This window comes from Athene cunicularia (genome assembly GCF_003259725.1).
Source record: "Athene cunicularia isolate RWA chromosome 15 unlocalized genomic scaffold, athCun1 chr15_part1, whole genome shotgun sequence".
NCBI classification, from domain to species: domain Eukaryota; kingdom Metazoa; phylum Chordata; class Aves; order Strigiformes; family Strigidae; genus Athene; species Athene cunicularia.
The window spans coordinates 15,099,344-15,104,930 of NW_020799121.1; positions in this window are offsets into that span (position 1 = coordinate 15,099,344).

Genomic DNA, 5,587 nt, shown 5'->3' on the forward strand with positions numbered 1-5,587 from the left:
GGTTAGTCCCACGCAGGACTTTCCCACGTGTATCTAGAGAGGTGATTTTTTACCACGCACTCGCTGATGTCCACCCTTGCTTGTTAAGCAAAACGAACCCAATACAGTTGCGTTTCGCTGGTGATATTTTCTAATAATTTCTATTCTGCTAATTCATGTCGCGTGAGGACTGAGAGCAGGAGCTGGTCCCTCCTCCGCTAAGCGCAGGCTGGGGGGCGCTACCCTCTTCACCACGACTCCTGGGCATAAGCATTGTTTCTCCATGACTCCAAGCTGCTCATCGGTGTTAAAAATGATGAATTTCTTTGAATTGAAGTCCTGAAAGAACAGCGAGAGCTTAATTACAGTAAAAGGTCCTTGTGCTCGGGCAGCACATGGCAAACCAGCTGGGGAGAAAATTTTCTACAATAGGAACCTTTCCCGAGTAATGTGCTGGAATTAGGGGACCTGGGGTAGAGTGAGGTTTTTAAAGGGGAAAAATAAACCAAAAAAACAACCAACAGAAGAAAATCACTAGTCTGAGGTTCATTTGCATTCCTATTGCAGAGCTTCAGCATTGGCAACACAAATTCAACCCACCCAGCCATCACTTATAGGAACAACTGCAAAATCTAAAACTGGGGCAAACTGTTGATGCTGAAAATGCTTTTCAAAATGAGTATTAATGTTCTCACCTGCTGGCTGGAGGGGCCAAGGCACAATGTCGGCCCCCTGGGGAATGGGCCCCCGGGAGGTGGGTGTAGCCCTGGGGTTGTGAGAGGAGGCAACGACATTTCTGCCGGTTTTTTGGCCGATGTGTTAAAAATAACTCAAAGTCTTGTGGTTTTTTAAGACAAAGGTGATGGAGTTTGGTACCCATCCATTTTAATTACCTCCCAACAGCACCACCTTTGCCATCCTATGGGATAGAACCATCCTGCTGTGCCAAAGTTTCCCAGCAAAAGCGGGATATCGCTGGGAACCTCCTGCACAGGACAGACGGACAGACCCTCCGGCATCCCGGGGCTGCTGCCGCCGAGGAGAGGGGCCGACGAGGGGGGACGGGCTTTGGTCCCGTGGCTGCCGGGGCAGGACGAGGTGCCCTGGGGCTCGCAGCCACCCACCGGCATCGGGACCGCAGTGGCTGATCCAGGCACAGGGACTTGGGGAGCGCGGGCAGGGATCCAGGGAGACAGGGCTCCGCGCTGAAAACGTGAACATGTGCTTTACGGAAAGTGCCAAGAAAGCAACATTTGGAGGTTAAGAAATGGCAGAAAACAGACAGATTTTTTCATGTGAAATTCAGCGAAATGATGACTGTGAGTTTCGCAGAGCGCAAGCTGTGCCGCTTTGATAATTAATTAATATTTGCAGAGAGCTTTGAGAGCCTCAGATCCTCAGATGTCAAGTGTGATCATCACAAGAGGTGGCCGATGACGAAGCAGGGGAGGAAGGTCCGTGGGCCACCAGCCTCCCTCCCTGGGCTCCCTGCTCGGAAGGGCTGGTGCGGACCAGATGTGTGCGGGTGTGCACCCAGTAAAGGCCTCGAGGGCTTTGCTCCCGAGTTCCCGCCCGCGGATGGAGCCGCCGGGTGGGGAGCGGGGGGGGGCTGCTTTCCCCGAGCACAGCGAGCGGGGGGCCAGCAGCTCGGCCAGCGGCGATGCCCCGCTCCCCTGCCACCTCAGCACCCTCCAGGCATCTCTGCGTTGACATCGCGGTTTTGAGGCCAAAACACCCCGCAAATTAAATTATTTATTCATATGAAATGTGCTTACAATTGCAAAAGGGATTCACTTAATTGAAAGTGCAGCCAGAATTTTAATAAAACTATAAAAGGGTGAAATGTACATAAACGGAAGAAAAGCGTTTAATCTCAGAGCGATCGCTTGATGTTAGTGAGTGCATTTAGCTTCCAATATAGCTAAGCAAATAATACTGAGATCCCATGAGCAAAGAGATATTTTTATCTTTTTTGCACAAGCCCTAGCTTTAAATTTGACATTATAATTGTGAATTATGTTAGTTCATTACCATAGCTACAGAAGGCTTTGACCAGCTAGTGGATCGCATTACTAATGGCTGTCACAGGGCGGCCGTGTGCGGGTCGGCGTGAGAGAGACAACCCCTCGCAGCCCCTCACAACCCCTCGCAACCCCTCACAGCCCCTCGCAACCCCTCGCAACCCCTCGCAGCCCCTCACAACCCCTCGCAGCCCCTCGCAACCCCTCGCAACCCCTCACAACCCCTCGCAGCCCCTCGCAACCCCTCACAACCCCTCACAACCCCTCGCAACCTCTCACAACCCCTCACAACCCCTCACAACCCCTCGCAGCCCATCACAACCCCTCGCACACGCGCGGGGCTGCCGTGCCCTGCGTGACACCGCCGAGGCAGCCCCAGCTGGGTGAGAGGCCGTGAGCGCTTTATGGACACGGGGGCAACACGGAAAATAGCCTGGGCTTGTCTTTAAGCTGCTCGGGTCGTAGGAGATGGCAGCTATGGGATGAACCGGGCTAATGAAGGCGGTTGATGGCCACCTGCCACCGTCCCCCAGCTCTGCCGGTCCCCTGCAGCTCCCGGGGGTGTCCCGGGACGGACCCTGCACCCGGCGTCGAATGGAGGATGAGGAAGGCTTCTTAGCGCCTTCTATTTTACATTTTGCACCAGCCCAGGGTGCTTCCCCTCCCGTAGGGGTTGGTTTTAGGAATTTGCTGGATAGCCCCAGGACCCGCATTTCCCAGCTGGAAGGTGCTGCCGTGGCTGCACCGAGGAAATGTGGGAAGGGGCAAGGAGCTGGTTCGGGCACCGAGGGTGCTGCGGCGAGGCCATGCCCAGCCTCGGGGGGATGAAGGACCCAAGAAAACATTTTCCCATAGAGCATCAGTGTGGTGCTGGAGCTGCCTCTCCTCGATGGGAGCAGCACACCCTGTGCTTGGCGGGAGGTGCTGGGCGAGGGCTGAGGCAAACTGAGCCCTGCGCTGGGCCACGTAGTCCCACCGCAGGTATGACGGGCAGCGCATCCTCTGTTCAGCAGCTCCCAACAGCCAATTAATCCTTTGTCTTGTTAATACCTCGGAGCAGCTTGTCTGGGCTGCGTGAGCCTGTCTGCCTCCCGATGAATAATACAGCACAGCGGGGAGGTTGCTCAGGAATTATGCAGTGATGATAATTAGTGTGGCAAGTGGAGATGTGGGGCACGCAGGGGATGTTCTCCGGCAGCAGGGCGGAGGGATGGAGCCAGCAAGCTCCACTCCGGCCCAGGCTGGAGCAGCCACGGTGCACGCTGCTGCCTATTAATAGCACCCGGCTCCACGTCAAGGACAAGGTCATTAACACCCGAGGAGCCGCTGCTGCCTGGCCCTGAAGTGATGCTGCTGGGGGGATCCTCCAGAAACCTCCCCTTCTTCCTTCAGCCACCTGACAGCCCTGGACACCCCGCACAGACTTTGCTGCCTCCTCTAACAGTCCTACGTGGAAAATGCCCCGTCCTGCTCCTCAGGCTGTGCTGAGCTCCCAGCGCGGGGTCTGTCCGTGCCAGGGCTGGGCTCGGGGCCAGGCGGGGACGTGGGGCTGGTCCTGGGGGGCACAGCCGAGAGATCCCAGCTCCAGAGAGATCCCTGTGCAGGTGCTGCTCCGGCTGCGCTTCTGCATCTCAGAGCTGATCCCATAGCTGGTGCTCAAACTGCAAAATGACCGTGGCAAGAGCACGCGGGAGGACAGGGGGAGGTTCCGGCTCTTGTTTTTATAGAGATTAACTGAGAAACATGCAGAGCAATCCCCGGCGGCACCGCAGCGATGAGCGATTGCCGGGGGGACCCGGCAGCCCTCTGGCCGGGCTCCCCCACCCGCTGCTTGAGGTGCTGGTACCCCCACCCGCACAGGGCACCACCACACAGCCTGTTCCCCTTGGCCCGGCAAACAAATCCTGCTGGATTTCAAGCAGATTAGGAGCTTTAGCAGCAGCTGGGCAGGGGTGACCACTTTGACTTTGCAGGTCCAGGTCCTCCTGCTGCTCTCGAGGCCTCGGAAAACTTGTTACAAGGCAGCTTTTGGCTCCTTCTGCTGCTAGGCTTAGCCTAAATCCCTGCCCGGCAGTAAAGCTGCTGGGAAGGAGCCACCAGCTTTGGGCTTCTGCACTGAAATCCCTCTCGGTATGTGCCAAGGTGGAGGCTGCAGCTCCTCTCCCTGCCCCAGCCCAGGGATAAGGGCTCTGGTCATGGCTCCTGGAAATCAGAGCAGGTTTTGCTGGGGAAAAACTCCCCTCCTTTCTGGGATGTCCTGCACCAGTCACTGCCCTCCCCAGTGGCTTCAAACACTCATCAGATCCCTCTCCCATGCTATCTCCTGGCCTTGGCTTTAGGCTGCGGTTTGTTGTTGATGCCTCTGATGGTAAAAAAAACAAAATCACTTTTAAGGGACATTAAACATCGAAATTCTTAACAGATTCCTAAATCTGCCTGCACTGTCTGCAGCTTGTGCCTGGCACAGGGATGCAGTCAGAGAGGCCCCGGTGGTCTCCGGGCAAAGCCTGGTCTGTCTTCAGGAGCAGCAAGGACGGACGAGGCCAAGGCAAACCAAATCCTCCTGTCTGGGCGCAGAGGCTCTGCGGGAGCGTCTCCAGGGGTGCAATGGCAGGTTCCTGGGACTGCACGGAGTCCTCAGCTCTGCGCTGTCCGCGGGGCTCAGCCAGGCGTGCAGGACGAGCGCGAGCCCCCGGCCGCAGCTCTCCTCCACGGAGCGTCCTCCCAGCGCCGACACCAGCCCGCGGGGTCCCTGCGGTGCCGGGGGGCGGCCGGATGGGGAACCCCTCAGACCTGGGACTCAAACCCTCCAGCCGAGGAGCTGCTGCTAACAGCCTGGTCTCCGAAACCGCATTTGTATGGCGTGTTGTGTGGCGTTACCGTAACCAAGGAGATTGGAAATGGGGAAATGGCTAGTCCCGCTTATCAGGGCCTTTTCTTCATCTCTGCTATTGCACGGAATTGTGCTCGGTTTAATAAAGAGGTTGAAAACAGCGTAGCCCGTTGCAGGGAGAGACTATTCTTCACAAGGTACACTCAGCTGGCATCTGCTGATATAAAAAGATGGACAACTTAGAAAATCAGTGCAGCTAGCGGCTGAAATTCTCTGTACTCCTCCAGTCATAAAACTTTCATCTGAATTGCAGAAATTACCGGGCTGTTTCCAAGCTGGCATCGTGCCGAGGGAGGCTGACAGCCCGGAGAGGTGCAGGGGTGCCGGGTGGTGGTTTGGGGGGCTGCACCCACGTGCTCTGCCTGCGGGGACCCCTCGGCCGTGTCCGAAGAGGGCAGAAGACACAAGATACGGATCACAGCTCTCCCCTGTGAGGGGGTGAGGCCCTGGCACAGGCTGCCCAGAGAAGCTGTGGCTGCCCCCTCCCTGGAAGGGCTCAAGGCCGGGTTGGACGGGGCTTTGGGCAACCTGGGCTGGGGGAAGGTGGCCCTGCCCGGGGCGGGGGGTGGCACTGGAGGGGCTTTAAGGTCCCTCCCAGCCCAAACCAGTCAGGGATTCTGTGATCACCAGGAAACTCCCGGTGAATGCTGCCCTGCAGCCCCCACGGCCCCCCACGGCCCACCCCAGCTACACA